A 23,523-nucleotide genomic window follows, 5' to 3' on the forward strand; every position below is an offset into this window, starting at 1 on the left:
GCTTATCAGCATTATATTTGCCGAGCCGATGCACACGTTCGAACTGCGAACTAGTTGTTGTTATTCCGAGCTTGTCTGCGCAAAACTTCATTATTTTAAGCTCTGATGCTGCCCAATCCTCTGCAGAGTTGTCTTCAATACCAAAGAAAACTAAGTTTGATCGTCGTAGCCTGTTCTCAGCATCCTCGCACCTAGAGTTAATTGTTACGAGCTGATTGGAGACGCCCTGCAGAACATCGGCTCCAGTGGCAGAATTGGCCGAGTGCTCCGAGGGGGCGTATGCTTCTAGGGGCGTTACCCTTGCGTTAAGAAGTTCGATTTTGCTCTTGGCAGTTGCTAGTTCGTCTTTCGTACTTTTTATTTCAGCATGCAGCTGCGCGTTGCCCTGCTCGAGCTCCGTCACTTTCACTAGTGCAGCTGCCTCCCCCTTTTTCGTACTCTTTAGTTCAGCGACGAGTGCTGCGTGCGCTTCTTCTAATTTAGAAATTCTATCTACGACACTTGCAAGGGTTTCCGCCTCTGCCTTAGTCATCGGACCAGGGTTGGACTCAATATCACCAGAAAGCATAAGTAACAATTCCTGCAATACACAGCACAAATGAGAAGCAATAGCGTGTACGCGCTTCTGTACATCGGGCAGTTCTACAGGGCACGACACCTTTAGCAAAAAGTAATTGCTGGTCCTCACACACGAAGCACCAGATAGGTAACTAACCTGCAAAAACAGCTTGTGTGAGTTCGTCATCACGGATGCGGTGCCGTGCCCGAAGCCGCCGATGTCTGGATGATATTTATATCCGCCGCCAGTGGTGCAGAGCGTAGCCGTGCCTTGTTGCCAGACTCGGTAGTTGGCTTCTTCCAACGTCGGTGCCGGTGGCGCTGAAACTGGCCCGGGACCAAACAGAAATCCAGAATCCGGCGGGCGTGATCCCAGCATTGCATAGCAGAAGGCACAAGAAAAGGCAGCCTGCAAAAACAGCTTGTGTGAGTTCGTCATCACGGATGCGGTGCCGTGCCCGAAGCCGCCGATGTCTGGATGATATTTATATCCGCCGCCAGTGGTGCAGAGCGTAGCCGTGCCTTGTTGCCAGACTCGGTAGTTGGCTTCTTCCAACGTCGGTGCCGGTGGCGCTGAAACTGGCCCGGGACCAAACAGAAATCCAGAATCCGGCGGGCGTGATCCCAGCATTGCATAGCAGAAGGCACAAGAAAAGGCAGCCTGCAAAAACAGCTTGTGTGAGTTCGTCATCACGGATGCGGTGCCGTGCCCCTTTTAAAAGACATATGTCATTGCTGAGGATAAAATCTACGAGGATTTGTCCTCTGATGTCGGTTGCACTGCTTCCCCAGGGCGTTCCGTGCGAATTAAAGTCCCCTGCTATAACAAATTGTTCGGGCAGTTGGTCCAGAATGTGCTCTAAATCCTTAACAGTAAAATGCGTATGTGGAGGAATATAAACGGAACATATGGTGACAGTTTTATGAGCTAAAATAGTGACAGCCACGAACTCAATGTGACTGTTGACTGTGATCTCTCGTGCTGCAATACCACTTTTGACGATGATGGCCACACCGCCAGACAACCGGCTAGCGTGAACGCGGTCGCGCCGCACTACAGTGAAACTTTTAAGAAAGTGTGTGTGTTTTTCTCCTAGATTGGTCTCCTGCAAGCACATGGCCATTGGAGAAAATCTATTTAGCAAATCTTTTACGTCACCTATGTTACGGAGGAGTCCTCTACAATTCCAATGCATAATAAAAACCACCTTGAAATTAAGAGTTGACAAAAAAGGAAGTTAGGAGTGAATGAAAGATGCGGAAGCTTGAGGTGACATGTCTGGAGATATTGTGGTTGTAACGAAAGGAACCATAACCTTTGAGGTTATGGAGAAGCAAATTCGTTTATTTTACAGGGCCTTTTTGAGGCCCTGTAATTAGGGTTCTCTCTTTTTTGGAGCGGTCGAGCGAGGCTCGCCGCTCCTTAGACATTGCCTGTAGCGACTGGCTTGCGGTAGTGTCCATAGCCTCCGAGGAGGCGTCGGACAGTCGCTCTAACGAGCGATCCGTGTGCCTTCTGGGCTTCGTCTCAGAAGACGAAGCCCTGGGCGCAACTGTAGCCGAGGTCGACGAGGCCCCCACCGTCTGGCCTCCGCCCTGGCTCATGCCAGTGCATGTCGAGGCCTCCAGCGGGGCCGTGTTGAGGGGGGGCAGGGCAGCCTTAGCTGCTCCCGGCCTGGGGGCGAGTGACGGTCGCTCCAGCATGCTGCACGTACCTTGGGCGGGCGCCCGATGCCGTCGTGGTGCTGCCCCCTGTTGCACCACTTCTGCAAAAGATTTTCTTGGGATGTAGGGAGAGACACGATGCCTAGCTTCGCGAAAACTGATGTTGTGTTTGACTTTGATAGTGATAATTTCTTTTTCTTTTTTCCATGCTGTGCATGATCGGGAATACGCCGGGTGTTCCCCATCGCAGTTAGCGCAGTGGAATTCGGCTTTGCAGTCATCGTGCAGTCACCGGCTTTGCAGTCACCGCATCGTGCACAGGTAAGCTGCCCACGGCAACTCTGTGAAGCATGTCCGAATCTTTGGCACTTGAAGCAGCGCCGTGGATTCGGAATGTAGGGTCTGACTGGGAGTTTGACATAGCCGGTTACTATTTCTTCTGGTAGTGTGCAAGAGCCGAAGTTGACTATAATGTGCTTGGTAGGAGTTTCTTTGTTTTCTCTTCGGATTTCGATGCGCTGTACTTGTATGACATTCTCGTCTTTCCAGCCCGCCAAGAGGTCACTGTCGGTGAGATCCATTAGGTCGTCGTCCGAGACGACACCTTTCACTGTGTTCATGGTTATGTGGGCGGTGACGGTGATGGGTTTGTCCCCAAACGCAACAAGTTTTGTCAGTTTTTGGAATTGCGACTTGTCTTTTACCTCGACTAGAAGGTCCCCACTTGCCATCTTGGTGGCCTTGTAGCCATTTCCGATGGTGTCAGTGAGGCACTTCGAAACAAGAAACGGTGAAATGTTTCGCGCTTTCTTCTCTGTGCTTTCATAGTGTATCACATGGTCCTTTGGAAAGGAGTCTTCTTTCTTCGAAAGGAACTGTATGGTTCCATCGTTGCGCCCCTTTTTATGGGGACGATCTGTTGAGAAAGTGTTAGGTGAGCCCATGAATGAGTTGTGTGTTTGGTAACAATGCCAGCCACCCACCATCGAGCCCAACGAGGGGACACGACAGAGGATGGGGTGTAGCACGGCCTGCCCTGCCAGCTGTACATTATTACTATAACCGAATATGGTAACCGAAGGTTGGAGGACCACACAGGGTTAACCCTCGCCGCCAGGAAGAATCGGAAGTAACCGGAAAAGAGAAGTAGACAGGAAAGAATAAATGTGGCAGAGAAAGACGAAGAAGAGGGCAGAGAGAGACAGGAAAAGGCGACTGCCAATTTTCCCTGGGTGGGTCAGCCCAGGGGTGCCGTCTACGTGAAGCCGGGGCCAAAGAGGTGTGTTGCCTCTGCTGGGGGGCCTTAAAGGTCCAATCACCCGGCGTCGGCTCAACCCCCAGGATCCCCTTTTCCCCGGACACGGCAAACCCACGCACGGCTAGGCGTGGGAGGGATCGAAACCCCCCGTTAGCTCGGGTCCGTGGTGTCGCTACACACCAAATGCCTGCTTGCGCAGACGCCCCTGCGGGGGAGTTTGGGTAAGTATTTTAGTTCCAGCTGATGTGTTGATTCATACAAAGTCTTAATGTGCCCCCAGGAAGCAACTTTATCACCAATGGAAAGATCAAGCTTCCTCAGATTATTCCTCGTATATTTAAACAGGTGGGGGACGACAAAAATTAAGTAAATCTCTCGCTGCAAAACAGCGTCGGCAAAAACAAAAGACCACACGAGGGCACGTAACACAAGGCGCACTAACAACTGAAAGCATATTCAACATCTGCAGAGAATACTGTCTTCACATGAATAAACAGAAGAAAGAAGCTTATAAGAGATATGACAGTGCATCACTTGGTCCCTCCTACTGCGCGTGCAAAACGCTTCCTGCAAGAAATCTAAGACCCTTCTCCCAGAGAAATACAGAAGGCATGCCGACACAAGATTCTCTAAGCTTCTTTATCTCTAGGGCTTCAACAACCTCCCTTGCTGGCCTGTCAACAACCTCCCTTGTTAACCTCCCCTGTTAACCTGAGGTGCGCAACCGCAGTCTCTGCAATGGATACCTAGATGCCCCGATACCACTTTCGTTGTGCTGTACTTGTGTTCTTTTAATCATCATTTAAGCATCTTCCTCTTTGGCCTATGTATGACGCAACGCAAGACAAAGAGATAGCATAAACCACGTTATCGGTGCACTGTACAAACCTGTCGCGATGCTTCTTAGTGCGCACAGGTGTCTTACTTTCTTCGTTAACCGCCCGGCACGTTTTTGCTAGCTTGTCGGGTGCGGTAAACACCACCTTTACTCCCGCCCTTTCCGCCACTTTCTTTAACTTGTGCGAAACGGAATGTACGTAAGGAATGGCAGAGACATTCTTTGTGCCACACTCTTGTGCTGCTGCACGGTTGGCGTTAACGCCTTGTTTCTTCACTTTTAGCACTTTTTTTGCAACGCTAGAGAGAATTGCTCGCGGGTACCCCTCATCTGTTAGACGACGAACCTGGTCGTCGAAACTACTTCGCAGCCAATGAACGCATGATTTCTTTAGGGCATTGTCAAAAGATGAATAAACGATGCTACGCTTGACTAGCTTAGAATGCGAGGAATGAAACAAGAAAACCGGTTTTTTAGCTCTTGGCTGGAATGCCCAGCAGAGGTGACGAGGTGAAAAATGAAGCCCTAAATGGAGGAAACGTAAAAAACTAACCGGAAACTCGTGAGTCAAAACTAAAGGTGCCAAGCACTGACGAAAAAGTTGCTTTTGCAAGTCTTCCTCCTCACATTCTAGAACAATTAAAAAGTCATCCACGAATCTAAAAACACCTAACGCGCGTGGGTGTCAGGCGCCGCTGCAACAATCTGTCTGATTTTGCTAAAAAGATGTCACTCAGTATCGGAGTTAAGCATGAGCCTATGCAAACACCATCTTTTTTTGCAAACAGATGTCCCCTTTCCTCTATACGTAAGTAGAAACAAGCTAGGTTCTTAGCAGCTCCATGAACGAGCCTACTGCTATACCGGGAGCATTTTGGAATGCAACCACCCCGTAGCTGTCAATGCATTCCGCTACGCTAGTAAGAAGAGCCTCTTGTGGGATCGAGTAGTACAGGTCTTTGATGTCAATTGAAAAGGCATTCAGCTGTCTTGTTTCATTGTCTTCTAGAAAGCACACAACCTGCTCAGAATTTTTTATTTTGAAGAGATCATCAACCATAAATTTGTCTAGTTTCTGCTGCAGGTGGGTGATTCCGCGTAAGGTCGAACAAACGATGGCTGGTAGACCCCTAAATTTATTTCAAAATTTTATATATTATTGTCTGATGAGTGGAAAGAAGAGATTCGCAATTTGCTTCGCTACCAAAAACTTTTTCGAAGCACAGGAAATCAATAATGACGAAGAGGTGGAGTGGAGCGCTCATCCGCTCTGCTGTTTCGGCCAACTTTCGTTATGAATTGCAAAAAATATATTAAAGTTAGGTAGCTCAAATTTCTTTAACTAAATATATGCATGTTTTTGCTTCTTGTCAGGTATTTTTAGTTTTTATGCGTAGTGCAGATGTTTTTTAAAAAAAAACACCTCAATATTGGTCCAGGAAATGTTATTTTCTTTACTTTGATGTCTTTATCTAAATAAAGCCTTGTAGCAGAGCAAAAAAATTCCGCATTACGTTCTTCGCATAATTATCTACCAAGCTGCCGAATCTTATATTTATATAACCTTGCAGTAAACAGATACGATCGGGCTAAGTTCAAGAAAACACCGAACAACGGAAACTTCTGAAGACAATTAAAAAAAACCATTTTTATATTTCTTAACCTTTGTCCACTTAATATACTCTACGTCAGCTTTCAGAATCACTGAAAACATATTGCATAATTTTGTAGCACTAATAGTTACGGCCCCTCCAATGAGACTCTTAGGCAAGGATTGGCAATTCCGACTTCTTTCCCAGCAAGTGTATAAAATACAGGCAGAATTGAATATCTTTTTATTAAAAGTCCAGCAGTACCGAAAAAGGTGTCGGCGGCGCTAAAGACGTCAATTTTGAAATTATTTGGTCACTGCAGCGGTCACGAGCGCGGGGCTACCAAGCATGCGCGCGCGCGCACCCGAGATGCTCGTTGTAAGAGTCGGCGCAGTGAGAGTTCGTTTTCGCGTCCTTAGACCGACTGAGTTCGAAACAGCAACACCTCGCGGGTGACTTGAACGCACGTGCACCGGTAGTCACAATGATCTGGTTAATCACGTCGATTTGTTTTTCAGGGTACATAAGAATGTCATCGTTCAACTGCGCGTTCCGTGAAGATCTTTCATTGCAGTGGTAGCGAAAGCACGCGTAGCACTAGTCCGTCTCACTGACACTCACTGATCTTTCGGGTGTTAAACGTTCCTTCAAAGCATTAATGTCTAGGTCGGTAACTCTGCGAAATTTTGGCTTCTTTGCAAATAATTATTAAAGGAGTACTGACACAATTTTGAGATGCAAAAGGGACATTTTTTTGCTTCATTGGTATACAGTGTCAACGCTGTTCATACGCCGGAGTCGGGGAATACGTATAAAATATTTTAATTTGACTTTGAAGTTTTCGTCGCTGAGCATTTGCAAGCCAGCCCCATTGCAAGGACATTATCCCGACGAGTCAAGACAGTTCCCACGAGTTTGCGAGTTCTGCGTCCTGCGTGCAGCCTAAATCGTAGACATCACGGTCAGGGTCACTGGACCACAATTCACTCATCGTTGCTTATGTGCACCACGAGGAGATGACGGATTTGCCGCTAGTACGTCGCGAGCTTCTGTATCCCCTTGACGTCACACTGCTATGAAACGTCATTGAGAAGCCAGCACCTCGATATCAAAACCGAAAGTGTTTTACAGCGAAAGCTGTTATGAGATCATTTCACCGGCCGTTTTTGGCGCCGTAGTTGTCCGCCGCCGCCGCCGCCGCCGCCGCTGCCGCCGCCGCCGCCGCCGCCGCCGCCGGTGTCCGTAACCAGTATCGCTCGAAATAAGAAAAAAACTAAATAAGAAAAAAATTCCAGGATGGAACGAGGTTCGAACCTGGGTCCTCTGCGTGGGAGCCCAGTATTCAACCTCTGAGCCATACCGGTGCTTGAAACTGCTTTGCTAAAAGGTCCTATACAGGCTTCATGTCGGGAAGGAACCACATTAGCGTATGCAATAGCGTGGTAGAAGAGTAAAATAAGCACCAAGCGTAGCACAACGCGAATTCTGTAACCAGGCGTCACACAATGCGAATTGCGCAACGAGCAGGTTGTTGAATGCTTCCAACCCATTACAAAGGACCCTGCCATAATTCTTCATCATCAGGCACAGCATCAACAAAGTGCGCATAATGCCTTACATGGGTTTAGCAGGTACCAACGCTCTCCGTAGAATGACAAAAAATGGCAGAGTGCCTGCTGGCCTACTTCTCAAAAATTACAATTTTTATAGCGTAGTGGGTTCCTCGCAAGTGCACTTGGATTGGTTGCCAAGGAAGCCCATAAGCGCATGATACACTTCCTCTGGGTCTCAGTAAAATTACAATGATTTATAGCGTAGTGGGTTCCTCGCAAGGGCACTTGTATTGGTTGCCAAGGAAGCCCATAAGCGTATGATCCATTTCCTCGGGGTCTCAGTAAAGTTCTTCGCTCCCCCCCCCCCACCCGTCTCTTTCCCACGTCAACGTATGGTATAGAGCATGACGGGAGAGGGAAATAGCGACCGGGCGTCACCCAATGCAAATTACATAACTGGTGGGCCGTTTAAAGATTCCAACCCATTACAAAGGGCTGAGCCATAATTCTTCATCGTCATCAGTCGTCGCGTGAACAAAGTGCACATAATGCCTTACAGACGTGTAGCTGGTGCCGCGCTTCTCCGCAGAATGACGAATAATGGCTTAGTAGGTGCTTCCAAACTTCACAAAAATTGTGATTTATGGCGTAGTGGGTACCTTTCTAGTGTACTTGTATTGTAGCCCCAAGAGAGCTTAACGGGCTCTAGAAACGCCGCTCTTCCAGCTTTCGCTGTGACTGTGCTGCGGTTTTAGCGCAGGCCTGGCGTTTTTTTTAAGGTGGCGCTAATTAAAATATATACGATGCATTCCCAGGCACCACGATAGTCGTTTTAGGTTTCTCGACACCAGTATTTTTATTTAGAGCAACAATCGGATTTTTTTTAATTCGTGTCAGTACTCCTCCAAGCTTCTGGTGCTTCGAAAGGTAGTCTCCACAATACACTCATTTAGAGCTATACAGCCTCGCCATGACAGGCACAGGAGGAGTACAGTAAGAGCAAAGCGCAAGAACTACCGGCGCCAAATGAAGTGTGAACAGCGGACAGAACGCGCGGTCAGTTCAGGCCGCCTGCTGCCGGCATCTAAGATAGGCAAGCGTATCCGGTTACCGATAGTCTTGCTTTTCTTTCCTTTGACATTCCATATTTTGCTTTGCCACTGGAGCACCCCATTCATGCTTTCCACTGATCGTAACTGGCGCAGCGCAGTTTCTCTGGCAGCAGCGTGCGTGAAGCGAGCACTCATAGCTCCCTTATAGAGTTTTCATCTTGCTTCCATCTCCGCCGTGTTATGAGCGCCTAGCTGCGATGCGAACAGAGGGCGGATAGAATAGCGAAGCTCCAGTGCACGTGCGTTCAAGGCACCCGAGAGGTGTTGCTGTTTCGAACTTAATCAGTGTGAGGACGCGAAGACGAGCTCTCACTGCGCTGTCTCTTACAACGAGCATCTCGGGTGCGCGCGCGCGCATGCTTGGTAGCCCCGCGCTCGTGGCCGCTGCAGTGACCAAATAATTTCAAAATTAACGTCTTCAGTGCCGCCGATACCTTTTTCGGTACTACTGGACTTTTAATAAACAGAAATTCAATCCTGCCTGCATTTTATACACTTGCTGGGCAAGAAGTCGGAATTGCCAATCCTTGCCCAAGGGTCTCATTGGAGGGGCCGTAACTATTAATGCAACAAAATTATGCAATATGTTTTCAGTGATTCTGAAAGCGGATGTATAGGAGAAGAAGTGGACAAAGTTTAAAAAATATAAAAAATTGGGTTTTTTTAATTGTCAGAAATTTCCATTGTGTGGTGTTTACTTGAAATTAGCCCGATCATATCTCTTTACTGAAACTTTATATAAATATAATATTCGGAAGTTTGGCCGATAAGTATGCGAAGAACGTAATGCGGAATTTTTGTCGCTCTGCTACGAGGCTTCTTTGAGACAAAGACCTTCAAAGTAAAGAAAATAACCTTTCCTTGGCCAATTCTGAGGTTTCTTGTAAAAATATCTACACTACACATAAAAACTAAAAATACCTGAGCAGAAGCAAGAACATGCATATATTTAGTTAAAGAAGTCTCAGCTGCCTAACTTTAATATATTTTGCGCAATTCAAAACGAAAGTTGGCCAAAACAGCAGAGCGGATGTTCACGTCCCTCAACATCACGTCTTCGTCAATGATTTCATGTTGTTCGAAAAAAATTTTGGTGGCAAAACAAATTGCGGATGTCTTCCTTCCACTCATCAGGCAATATTATATAAAATTTTGAAATAAATTTCAGAGGTCGACCAGCCATCGTTTGTTCGATCTTACGTGGAATCACCCAGGTACAAAGATAAACGTTTCTGCCATGCTCTCTTTTCTGACACAATTACGCGCAGGGCACTCCTGTTTATGGGTCTTCGCTGCAAAAAACGCATCAAGATTTAGTGTCTTGTTTGACTCAATGGCACTCGACAGCTTTGCGAGATTTAGCTTTCTACATAATTGTGAGGCTCTTGTTCTTATCCTATTCAAGCTAACTTCACTGCTTAAAATGTACTGATGGGCTAGTTGGTGAGCCATGATTCTCGAATAGGCAGCGCACAAAAGGCAACGAACACGTGCACAAAAAAGACGCAAACACAAACACAGCGCTTGTGTTTGCGTCTTTTTTGTGTACGTGTTCGTTGCCTTTTGTGAGCTGCCTATTCGAGAATCATAACTTCACTGAGCTGCCTAAATGTTGAAGCCAACGCTTCGGATGCCTTCGGAAAGTACACGGACTTAAGCATCACGGCAATGCTTCCTCTACATGTGCGTCTTTCAACCCGCATATTTCGCTTCACTCGTCGCGGTTGCATTCTGCCGTGGAAGACAGATGCGCTTTTGCATGAGGCACAAGGTTCTTCCTCTTGGAGTCATGGTTCTGTTTGGCCACGTCCCGCCTTCGACCGGACATGGGAGCAGATTTTGCAAGATTCTGCGATCGGAATGGATGCGGCAAGCTTGCCTATACAAGGACGACCTTCAAGCTTCTATTCGGGTGACTTCAACGAAGGATCGTGCTGTACTGCCTACACTTCGAGATCTGCTGCCAAGGAAAGTCCCTGTAAGCGGAAGCCCCGTTCACGTTATCGGCAATGCGACGGTCCCGGAATCGGTGCAGCAAGTCTTAAGCGGCAGTCCGAAGTTCGCCGTCGAGCCCAATAAGAAGTCTCCGGAGCTCCTTGCAATGGTAAAGAAACTGTCGAGACGTGCGCCCGAAGCCGAGCAAGAAAGATGTGCAGCCGAAGGTATTGATGTGCTAATCCGATGTGATTCTTCCAAAAGGAACTTTCCTGTGCGTAAGACTGTTTCCTATCTGAAAGAACATGCGCTCTCTCTGCTACCTGCGGACAAGGAAGGCGGTTTTGCCGTGATGCATAAGTCCGTGGACTTTTCGAAGGCATCCGAAGCGTTGCCTTTACATTTAAGCAGGTCAGTGAAGTTAGCTTGAGTAAGATAAGAACAAGACCCTCACTATTATGTAGAAAGCTAAATCTCCCAAAGCTGTCGAGTACCATTGAGTCAAATAAGACACTAAGTGTTGATCTCTTTTTTGCAGCGAAGTCCCATAAACCGGAGAGTCCCCTGCGCGTAATTCTTTCAGAAAACAGAGCATGGCAGAAATGTTTATCCTTGTACCTGCAGCAGAACCCTAGACAAAGTGATGGTTGATGATCCCTTCAAAGTAAAAAATTCTGAGCAGGTTGTGCGCTTTCTAGAAGAAAATTAAACTAGACAGCTGAATGCCTTTTCAATTGACATCAAAGACCTGTACTACTCAATACCACAAAATGCTCTTCTTACCAGCGTAGCGCAATGCATTGACAGCTACGGGGTGGTTGCATTCCAAAATGCTTCCGGTAGAGCAGTAGGCTCGTTATTGGAGCTGCTAAGAACCTAGCTTGGTTCTACTTACGTAGAGTGGAAAGGGGACATCTGTTTACAAAACGATGGTGTGTGTATAGGTTCATGCATAGCTCCAATACTGAGTGACATCTCTTCAGTGAAATTAGACAGACTGTTGCAGCAGCGCCTGACACCCACGCAAGTGTTACGTGTTTTTAGATTCGTGGATGACTTTTGAATTGTTATGGAATGTGGCGAGGAAGGCTTGCGAAAGCAATCTTCTGACATACTTGTACTTTTTCTTCAGTGCTTGGCACCTTTAGTTTTGACTCACGAGTTTCCGGTTGATAGTTTTTACGTTTCCTCGATTTAGGGCTTCATTTTTCACCTCAACACGTCTGCTGGGCATTCCAGACAAGAGCAAGAAAACCGGTTTTGTTGTTTCATTCCTCGCATTCTAAGCTTGTCAAGCGTAGCATCGTTTATTCATCTTTCGACAATGCCCTAAAGAAATCATGCGTTCATTGGCTGCGAAGTAGTTTCGACGACCAGGCTCGTCGTCTAACAGATGCGGGGTACGCGCGAGCAGTTCTCTCTAGCGTTGCAGAAAAAGTGCTAAAAGTGAAGAACCAAGGCGTTAACGCCAACCGTGCAGCAGCACAAGAGTGTGGCACAAAGAATGGCTCTGCCATTCCTTACGTACATTCGGTTTCTCACAACTTAAACAATGTGGCAGAAAGGGCGGGAGTAAAGGTGCTGTTTACCGCACCCGACAAGCTGGCAAAAATGTTCCGGGCGGTCAATGAAGAAAGAAAGACACCTGTGCGCACTAAGAAGCATCGCGACAGGTTTCTACAGTGCACCGATAATGTGCTTTACGCTATCTCTCTATCTTGCGTTGCGTCATACATAGGCCAAACAGGAAGATGCCTAAATGATAGGATAAAATAGCACAAGTACAACACAACGAAAGTGGTATCGGGGCATCTAGGTATCCATTGCAGAGACAGCGGTTGTGCACCTCGATTTGAAAGCACTGGCGTCATGAACAAATCAGCTGACAGGTTGACATGGGAGGTTTGTCGAAGCCCTAGAGATTAAAAAGCTCGGAGAATCTTGTGTCGACATGGCTTCTGTTTTTCTCTCGGAGAAGGATTTTACATTTCTTGTAGTAACCGTTTTGCATGCGCAGTAGGAGGGACTACGTGATGCACTGTCATATCTCTTATAACCTTCTTCTGTTTATTTATGTGAAAACAGTATTCTGTGCAGATGCTGAATAAACTTTCAGTTGTTAGTGCGCCTTGTGTTACGTGTCCTTCTCGTCTGGTCTGTTGTTTCCGCCGGCGCTGTTTTACTGCGATTATGAACCAACTAGCCCGAAAGTACGCGTGGAAAAATCTCTTTATCGGTAATAAAGAAAGGCCTGTCCTTACAAGTGTCCTTACAATAACGCAGATGCTACTGCCCTGGTCACAGAACGATGCTTTGACGAAGACGCCACATGACTTCAGCACAATGATTAGCTTTTTCCATAATATTAAAAGGGGCCCTAAGCGAATTATCCCCTCTCCTGCCCTGACCTGCCCTCTCCTGCCCTGCCCGGACAGCCAGCAGCCTGTCCAAAAGGCTACTGGCTGTACCCATTTCTTCACTACCCCAGAGACTAACACATGTGCTGCAGTATTCGCTATGTCATTTGCCCTTTCTCTGGTGTTATCAAAGTATACACGTACGATGTCTTTGTTACTGCCAAACTGCAAATTTGGCCTCCATTGCCGAAGCCACAGTCACAGAGATCGTCAACGGCCGGTGCAAAGCAGAACAAGGAAGGCACGGTCACAACTGATGCAGCATGATCTACGTTGCCGAAGTCGCAGCGACATGCAGATTCACACTGCTCATCGGCAACAGTGCGCACTGAATCTCCCACTGACCAGTTGCCTGGAGAAGACAAACCAAACATCGAAGTGTGCAATGTTGGACACACTTCGCGTGTTCGTCGTTAAGCTGAAATCGCCCTACGCTCAGTACTGGATGTCCTATGTCCAGTACTTGCAAGCCTTCAGTTGGCACCATGACACGACTCTCTACAGCGGAACGTATATCCTGAGGCCTGAGATCCTGAGTCCAGTATTATGGAACGCAGCTGTGTTCTTTAAGCTCGCGTGTATTGTTTCTTTTTTAGGGGCGAAAAGGGAATTTTTATTTTTCCTCCATAAGTACAAGGCGCTGGTTCCACACAAAATACGGTTCCACAATCAATTTGACACTGAGTTACATTAGCACAGGTTCCACAATAAAGTCACACACAATGTTTCACATTTTCACAATCAATATTTTAGCACTCACACCACAAGACATGGCAGTGGGATATATGTAGTTCGTAGTTCCTGTATGGGGGCACAAGTGAGCGTAACCCTGTGTTTGGCGATTTTCACAAATGCACATGACCAACGTTTCAAGAATTTCTCCTCGCCTAGCAGAAAAAAATCTGTATCCAAGGGGTCTAGTACAATATTGCACATCCGCATCAGTAAAGGCCACTGGTTTTGGCGAGCCTTTGCCTGCTTGACTGCTAATCCCCTGTTTTCCCACAGTGTAAACATCCCGGCGGCCAACACTAGTCGTGCCAGTGCGCCGTTGGGGCACCTGTCTCTTTTAACAAACCTTTCTATACCCAACGGGTGCTACGCCTTGTCCACGAGGGACCAGAAAACCTTGGCCACGCGGCAGGTTATCAACGCGTGTTTGTTATCTTCGTGTTTATGGCAGTGCACACACGGCTCCGAACGAACGTAATGCCACTTGTACATCCGGTCCGCCGTAGGCAAGACGGACCACCCGAAACGCCACACCACATTCTGAATGCTGCCTGGCAGCCAGCTAGGGGTCAACAAGACCCACGGAAACCCAGGGTTCTTAGCCTCGCAACGAGAGTTCACCAATAGCTCCTGTGCTAGTTCTGTATTTCGGTACTCCAGGAGGGGAGTGTCCAGGTTCAGCGCGGCGATGCGCTTGTATATTCCGATCACATGCCTGTAGAAGGGCGTCGGGTTTATCGCCTTCGGCCCCGGAGGCTGCGTCTGCAAAAACAGACGACTTTGCACTCCTAGGAAGTACGTCGCCAGTTTTCTCGCGGGGTGCTCCTCTGGTAACTGCAAGACCCTGAGGGTCGTTTTCAGAGCATAAGTGTCTGCCAAGACGACGGCCGAAGGGATATTCCATCCGCCCCTCTCGCGAGGCAAGCCTAACTGTTCGTATTTTACCAGGGGGGTCTTTGAATTCCAGAAAAACTTTATAAACTGAGACTTTACCTAGGGCATAACTAATGAATTTGACAAGAACCAGAGGCGACCTGTAAAGACGCCCATGAGTAAGTACCGGCGTACATAGTATGGGAAGTTAAACACTAGGGCCCTTGTGATCTGCTGTTTTAGCTCCTTCACCTCCTCCTCCCAAGAAAGAAGACTCTTTTCCAAAGGACCATGTGATACACTATGAAAGCACAGAGAAGAAAGCGCGAAACATTTCACCGTTTCTTGTTTCGAAGTGCCTCACTGACACCATCGGAAGTGGCTACAAGGCCACCAAGATGGCAAGTGGGGACCTTCTAGTCGAGGTAAAAGACAAGTCGCAATTCCAAAAACTGGCAAAACTTGTTGCGTTTGGGGACAAACCCATCACCGTCACCGCCCACAGAACCATGAACACAGTGAAAGGTGTCGTCTCGGACGACGACCTAATGGATCTCACCGGCAGTGACCTCTTGGCGGGCTGGAAAGACGAGAATGTCATACAAGTACAGCGCATCGAAATCCGAAGCGAAAACAAAGAAACTCCTACCAAGCACATTATAGTCACCTTCGGCTCTTGCATACTACCAGAAGAAATAGTAACCGGCTATGTCAAACTCCCAGTCAGACCCTATATTCCGAATCCACGGCGCTGCTTCAAGTGCCAAAGATTCGGACATGCTTCACAGAGTTGCCGTGGGCAACTTACCTGTGCACGATGTGGTGACTGCAAAGCCGGTGACTGCACGATGACTGCAAAGCCGAATTCCACTGCGCTAACTGCGATGGGGAACACCCGGCGTATTCCCGATCATGCACAGCATGGAAAAAAGAAAAAGAAATTATCACTATCAAAGTCAAACACAACATCAGTTTCCGCGAAGCTAGGCATCGTGTCTCTCCCTACTTCCCAAGAAAATCTTTTGCACAAGTGGTGCAACAGGGGGCAGCACCACGACGGCATCAGGCGGCCGCCCAAGGTACGTGCAGCATGCTGGAGCGACCGTCACTCGCCCCCAGGGCGGGAGCAGCTAAGGCTGCCCTGCCCCCACTCAACACGGCCCCGCTGGAGGCCTCGACATGCACTGGCATGAGCCAGGGCGGAGGCCAGACGGTGGGGGCCTCGTCGACCTCGGCTACAGTTGCGCCGAAGGCTTCGTCTTCTGAGACGAAGCCCAGAAGGCGCACGGATCGCTCGTTAGAGCGACTGTCCGACGCCTCCTCGGAGGCTATGGACACTACCGCAAGCCAGTCGCTACAGGCAATGTCTAAGGAGCGGCGAGCCTCGCTCGACCGCTCCAAAAAAGAGAGAACCCTAATTACAGGGCCTCAAAAAGGCCCTGTAAAATAAACGAATTTGCTTCTCCATAACCTCAAAGGTTATGGTTCCTTTCGTTACAACCACAACATCTCCAGACATGTCACCTCAAGCTTCCGCATCTTTCATTCACTCCTAACTTCCTTTTTTGTCAACTCTTAATTTCAAGGTGGTTTTTATTATGCATTGGAATTGTAGAGGACTCCTCCATAACATAGGTGACGTAAAAGATTTGCTAAATAGATTTTCTCCAATGGCCATGTGCTTGCAGGAGACCAATCTAGGAGAAAAACACACAAACTTAATTAAAAGTTTCACGATTGGAGATGGTTGTATTTTTGAATAAACGTATAAGGTTCTAGCCTTCAGTAACGCCCTATTCTGCGATTTGACGACGTTTGGTCGCGTTTGGAGCCGATTGCAGATGGTGGTATTTTTGATTAAACGTATAAGCTTCTAGCCTTCAGAAACGATCTATTCTTCGATTTGACGACGTTTCGTAGCGTTTGGAGACGATTGGAGATGGTTGTATTTTTGATTAAACCTATAAGCTTCTAGCCTTCAGGAACGATCTATTCTGCGATTTGACGACGTTTCGTCGCGTTTGGAGACGATTGGAGAATGTTGCATTTTTATTTAAACATATAAGGTTCTATCCTTCAGGAACGACCTATTCTGCGATTTTACGTCGTTTTATACGTCGTTTCATAGTGTTTGGAGACGTAGCGTTTGGAGACGATTGGGGAATGTTGCATTTTTAATTAAACATATAAGCTTCTATCCTTCAGGAACGACCTATTCTGCGATTTTACGTCGTTTTATACGTCGTTTCATAGTGTTTGGAGACGTAGCGTTTGGAGACGATTGGAGAATGTTGCATTTTTAATTAAACATATAAACTTCTATCCTTCAGGAACGACCTATTCTGCGATTTTCGTAGTCTTATAGTGTTTGGAGACGATTGGAGATGGTTGTATTTTTGATTAAACGTATAAGCTTCTAGCCATCAGAAACGATCTATTCTGCGATTTGACAACGTTTCGTAGCTTTTGGAGACGATTGGAGATGGTTGTATTTTTGATTAAACGTATAGGCTTCTAGTCTTCAGAAACGATCTATTCTGCGATTTGAGGACGTTTCGTAGCGTTTGGAGACGATTGGAGAATGTCTCATTTTTATTTAAACATATAAGCTTCTATCCTTCATGAACGACCTATTCTGCGATTTTACGTCGTTTTATAGTGTTTGGAGACGATTGGAGGTGGTGGAAATTCTCATCAAAGATATGAGCTTCTACCTTTCAAAAACGCTTTATTTTGCGATTTCACGACGTTTCGTCGCGTTTGGAGGCGATTGGAGATGGTTGTAATTTTGATTAAACGTATCAGCTTCTAGCCTTCGGAAACGATCTATTCTGCGATTTGACGACGTTTCGTCGCGTTTGGAGACGATTGGAGATGGTTGTATTTTTGATTAAACGTGTAAGCTTCTAGCCTTCAGTAACGACCTATTCTGCGATTTGACGACGTTTGGTCGCGTTTGGAGACGATTGGAGGTGGTAGAATTTCTCATCAGATATGACCTTCTACATTTCAGAAACGCTGTATTTTGCGATTTCACGACGTTTCGTGGCGTTTGGAGGCGATTAAAGATGGTTGTATTTTTGATTAAACGTATAAGCTTCTAGCCTTTAGAAACGATCTATTCTGCGATTTGACGACGTTTCGTAGCGTTTCGAGACGATTGGAGATGGTTGTATTTTTAATTAAACCTATAAGCTTCTATCCTTCAGGAACGACCTATTTTGCGATTTTACGTCGTTTTATAGTGTTTGGAGACGATTGGAGGTGGTGGAAATTCTCATCAAAGATATGAGCTTCTACCTTTCAAAAACGCTTTATTTTGCGATTTCACGACGTTTCGTCACGTTTGAAGACGATTGCAGACGGTTGTAATTTTGATTAAACGTATTAGCTTCTAGCCTTCAGTAACGACCTATTCTGCGATTTGACGACGTTTGGTCGCGTTTGGAGCCGATTGCAGATGGTGGTATTTTTGATGAAACGTATAAGCTTGTAGCCTTCAGGAACGACCTATTCTGCGATTTTACGTCGTTTTATAGTGTTTGGAGATGATTGTAGGTGGTGGAAATTCTCATCAAACATATGAGCTTCTACCTTTCAAAAACGCTTTATTTTGCGATTTCACGACGTTTCGTCGCGTTTGGAGGCGATTGGAGATGGTTCTAATTTTGATTAAACGTATCAGCTTCTAGCCTTCGGAAATGATCTATTCTGCGATTTGACAACGTTTCGTCGCGTTTGGAGACGATTGGAGGTGGTGGAATTTCTCATCAGATGTGAGCTTCTACCTTTCAGAAACGCTGTATTTTGCGATTTCACGACGTTTCGTCGCGTTTGGAGACGATTAAAGATGGTTGTATTTTTGATTTAACGTATAAGCTTCTAGCCTTTAGAAACGATCTATTCTGCGATTTGACAACGTTTCGTAGCGTTTGGAGACGATTGGAGATGGTTGTATTTTTGATTAAACGTATAAGCTTTTAGCCTCCAGAAACGATCTATTCTGCAATTTGAGGACGTTTCGTAGCGTTTGGAGACGATTGGAAACTGTTGCATTTTTAATTAAACCTATAAGCTTTTATCCTTCATTAACGACCTATTCTGCGATTTTACGTCGTTTTATAGTGTTTGGAGACGATTGGAGGTGGTGGAAATTCTCATCAAAGATATGAGCTTCTACCTTTCAAAAACGCTTTATTTTGCGATTTCACGACGTTTCGTCGCGTTTGAAGACGATTGGAGTTGGTTGTAATTTTGATTAAACATATAAGCTTCCAGCCTTCAGTAACGACCTATTCTGCAATTTGACGACGTTTGGTCGCGTTTGGAGCCGATTGGAGGTGGTTGTATTTTTGATTAAACGTATAAGCTTCTAGCCTTCAGAAACGATCTATTCTGCGATTTGACGACGTTTCGTAGCGTTTGGAGACGGTTGGAGATGGTTGTATTTTTGATTAAACCTATAAGCTTCTAGCCTTCAGGAACGATCTGTTCTGCGATTTGACGACGTTTCGTAGCGTTTGGAGACGATTGGAGAATGTCTCATTTTTATTTAAACATATAAGCTTCTATCCTTCAGAAACGACCTATTCTGCGATTTTACGTCGTTTTATAGTGTTTGGAGACGATTGGAGGTGGTGGAAATTCTCATCAAAGATATGAGCTTCTACCTTTCAAAAACGCTTTATTTTGCGATTTCACGACGTTTCGTCGCGTTTGGAGGCGATTGGAGATGGTTGTAATTTTGATTAAACGTATCAGCTTCTAGCCTTCGGAAACGATCTATTCTGCGATTTGACGACGTTTCGTCGCGTTTGGAGGCGATTGGAGATGGTTGTATTTTTGATTAAACGTGTAAGCTTCTAGCCTTCAGTAACGACCTATTCTGCGATTTGACGACGTTTGGTCGCGTTTGGAGACGATTGGAGGTGGTGGAATTTCTCATCAGATATGAGCTTCTACCTTTCAGAAACGCTGTATTTTGCGATTTCACGACGTTTCGTCGCGTTTGGAGGCGATTAAAGATGGTTGTATTTTTGATTAAACGTATAAGCTTCTAGCCTTTAGAAACGATCTATTCTGCGATTTGACGACGTTTCGTAGCGTTTGGAGACGATTGGAGATGGTTGTATTTTTAATTAAACCTATAAGCTTCTATCCTTCATGAGCGACCTATTCTGCGAGTTTACGTCGTTTTATAGTGTTTGGAGACGATTGGAGGTGGTGGAAATTCTCATCAAAGATATGAGCTTCTACCTTTCAAAAACGCTTTATTTTGCGATTTCACGACGTTTCGTCGCGTTTGAAGACGATTGGAGATGGTTGTAATTTTGATTAAACGTATAAGCTTCTAGCCTTCAGAAACGATCTATTCTGCGATTTGACGACGTTTCGTAGCGTTTGGAGACGATTGGAGCTGGTTGTATTTTTGATTAAACCTATAAGCTTCTAGCCTTCAGGAACTATAAGCTTCTAGCCTTCAGGAACGATCTATTCTGCGATTTGACGACGTTTCGTAGCGTTTGGAGACGATAGAACAATGTTGCATTTTTAATTAAACATATAACCTTCTATCCTTCAGGAACGACCTATTCTGCGATTTTACGTCGTTTTATAGTGTTTGGAGACGATTGGAGGTGGTGGAAATTCTGATCAAAGATATCTTTCAAAAACGCTTTATTTTGCGATTTTACGCCGTTTCGTCGCTTTTGGAGACGATTGGAGATGGTTGTAATTTTGATTAAACATATAAGCTTCTAGCCTTCGGTAACGACCTATTCTGCGATTTGACGACGTTTGGTCGCGTTTGGAGCCGATTGCAGATGGTTGTATTTTTGATTAAACGTATAAGGTTCTAGCCATCGGAAACGACCTATTCGGCGATTAGACGACGTTTCATAGTGTTTGGAGACGATTGGAGGTGGTGGAAATTCTCATCAAAGATATGAGCATCTACCGTTCAGAGACGCTTTATTTTGCGATTTCACGACGTTTCGTCGCGTTTGGAGGCGATTAAAGATGGTTGTATTTTTGATTAAACGTATAAGCTTCTAGCCTTTAGAAACGATCTATTCTGCGATTTGACGACGTTTCGTAGCGTTTGGAGACGATTGGAGATGGTTGTATTTTTAATTAAAGCTTCTATCCTTCATGAACGGCCTATTCTGCGATTTTACGTCTTATTATAGTGTTTGGAGACGATTGGAGGTGGTGGAAATTCTCATCAAAGATATGAGCTTCTACCTTTCAAAAACGCTTTATTTTGCGATTTCACGACGTTTCGTCGCGTTTGAAGACGATTGGAGATGGTTGTAATTTTGATTAAACATATTAGCTTCTAGCCTTCAGTAACGACCTATTCTGCGATTTGACGACGTTTGGTCGCGTTTGGAGCCCATTGCAGATGGTGGTATTTTTGATTAAACGTATAAGCTTCTAGCCTTCAGAAACGATCTATTCTGCGATTTGACGACGTTTCGTAGCGTTTGGAGACGATTGGAGATGGTTGTATTTTTGATTAAACCTATAAGCTTCTAGCCTTCAGGAACGACCTATTCTGCGATTTTACGTCGTTTTATAGTGTTTGGAGGCGATTGGAGGTGGTGGAAATTCTCCTCAAAGATATGAGACTTCTACCTTTCAAAAACGCTTTATTTTGTGATTTCACGACGTTTCGTCGCGTTTGGAGGCGATCGGAGATGGTTCTAATTTTGATTAAACGTATCAGCTTCTAGCCTTCGGAAATGATCTATTCTGCGACTTGACGACGTTTCGTCGCGTTTGGAGACGATTGGAGATGGTTGTATTTTTGATTAAACGTGTAAGCTTCTAGCCTTCAGTAACGACCTACTCTGCGATTTGACGACGTTTGGTCGCGTTTGGAGACGATTGGAGGTGGTGGAATTTCTCATCAGATATGAGCTTCTACCTTTCAGAAACGCTGTATTTTGCGATTTCACGACGTTTCGTAGCGTTTGGAGACGATTAAAGATGGTTGTATTTTTGATTTAACGTATAAGCCTCTAGCCTTTAGAAACGATCTATTCTGCGATTTGACGACGTTTCGTAGCGTTTGGAGACGATTGGAGGTGGTGGAAATTCTCATCAAAGATATGAGCATCTACCGTTCAGAAACGCTGTATTTTGCGATTTCACGACGTTTCGTCGCGTTTGGAGACGATTGGACATGGTTGTATTTTTGATTAAACGTATAAGCTTCGAGCCTTTAGAAACGATCTATTCTGCGATTTGACGACGTTTCGTCGCGTTTGGAGACGATTGGAGAATGTTCCATTTTTAATTAAAGATATGAGCTTCTATCCTTCAGGAACGACCTATTCTGCGATTTTACGTCGTTTTATAGTGTTTGGAGACGATTGGAGGTGGTGGAAATTCTGATCAAAGATATGAGCTTCTACCTTTCAAAAACGCTTTATTTTGCGATTTCACGACGTTTCGTCGCGTTTGGAGGCGGTTGGAGATGGTTGTAATTTTGACTAAACGTATAAGCTTCTAGCCTTCGGAAACGATCTATTCTGCGATTTGACGACGTTTCGTAGCGTTTGGAGACGATTGGACAATGTTGCATTTTTAATTAAACATATAACCTTCTATCCTTCAGGAACGACCTATTCTGCGATTTTACGTCGTTTTATAGTGTTTGGAGACGATTGGAGGTGGTGGAAATTCTCATCAAAGATATGAGCTTCTACCTTTCAAAAACGCTTTATTTTGCGATTTCACGCCGTTTCGTCGCGTTTGGAGACGATTGGACATGGTTGTATTTTTGATTAAACGTATAAGCTTCTAGCCTTTAGAAACGATCTATTCTGCGATTTGACGACGTTTCGTCGCGTTTGGAGACGATTCGAGAATGTTGCATTTTTGATTAAACATATAAGCTTCTACCCGTCAGGAACGACCTATTCTGCGATTTTACGTCGTTTCATAGTGTTTGGAGACGTTTGGAGGTGGTGGAAATTCTCATCAAAGACATGAGCATCTACCGTTCAGAGACGCTTTATTTTGCGATTTCACGACGTTTCGTCGCGTTTGGAGACGATTGGAGATGGTTGTATTTTTGATTAAACGTATCAGCTTCTAGCCTTTAGAAACGATCTATTCTGCGATTTGACGACGCTTCGTAGCGTTTGGAGACGATTGGAGATGGTTGTATTTTTGATTAAACGTATAAGCTTCTAGCCTTCAGAAACGATCTATTCTGCGATTTGAGGACGTTTCGTCGCGTTTGGAGACGATTGGAGATGGTTGTATTTTTGATTAAACGTGTAAGCTTCTAGCCTTCAGTAACGACCTACTCTGCGATTTGACGACGTTTGGTCGCGTTTGGAGACGATTGGAGGTGGTGGAATTTCTCATCAGATATGAGCTTCTACCTTTCAGAAACGCTGTATTTTGCGATTTCACGACGTTTCGTAGCGTTTGGAGACGATTGGAGAATGTTCCATTTTTAATTAAAGATATAAGGTTCTATCCTTCAGGAACGACCTATTCTGCGATTTTACGTCGTTTTCTAGTGTTTGGAGACGATTGGAGGTGGTGGAAATTCTCATCAAAGATTATGCGCTTCTACCTTTCAAAAACGCTTTATTTTGCGATTTCACGCCGTTTCGTCGCGTTTGGAGACGATTGGACATGGTTGTATTTTGATTTAAACGTATAAACTCTAGCCTTTAGAAACGATCTATTCTGCCGATTTGAGCGACGTTTCGTCGCGTTTGGGAGACGATTCGAGCATGTTGCATTTTTGATTTAAACATATAAGCTTTCTACCCGTCAGGAACGACCTTATTCTGCGATTTTACGTCGTTTCATAGTGTTTGGAGACGTTTGGAGGTGGTGGAATTCTCATCAAAGACATGAGCATCTACCGTTCAGAGACGCTTTATTTGGCGATTCCACGCCGTTTCGTCGCGTTTGGAGACGATTGGAGATGGTTGTATTTGATTAAACGTATCAGCTTCTAGCCT

General features: G+C 45.5%; 1 long non-coding RNA gene across 1 annotated transcript; it reads right to left on the bottom strand.

The window, feature by feature from the left end:
- Positions 1 to 18,875: 18,875 nt before the first annotated feature.
- Positions 18,876 to 21,130, bottom strand: LOC125756595 (uncharacterized). Its single transcript, XR_007414622.1, has 3 exons — positions 20,959 to 21,130; positions 19,706 to 19,971; positions 18,876 to 19,021 (listed from the first exon to the last, which is right to left on the bottom strand). It is a non-coding gene; the product is annotated as an uncharacterized LOC125756595 (long non-coding RNA).
- Between the last annotated feature and the right edge of the window lie 2,393 nt (positions 21,131 to 23,523).

This window comes from Rhipicephalus sanguineus, unplaced genomic scaffold (assembly GCF_013339695.2).
Source record: "Rhipicephalus sanguineus isolate Rsan-2018 unplaced genomic scaffold, BIME_Rsan_1.4 Seq2269, whole genome shotgun sequence".
NCBI classification, from domain to species: domain Eukaryota; kingdom Metazoa; phylum Arthropoda; class Arachnida; order Ixodida; family Ixodidae; genus Rhipicephalus; species Rhipicephalus sanguineus.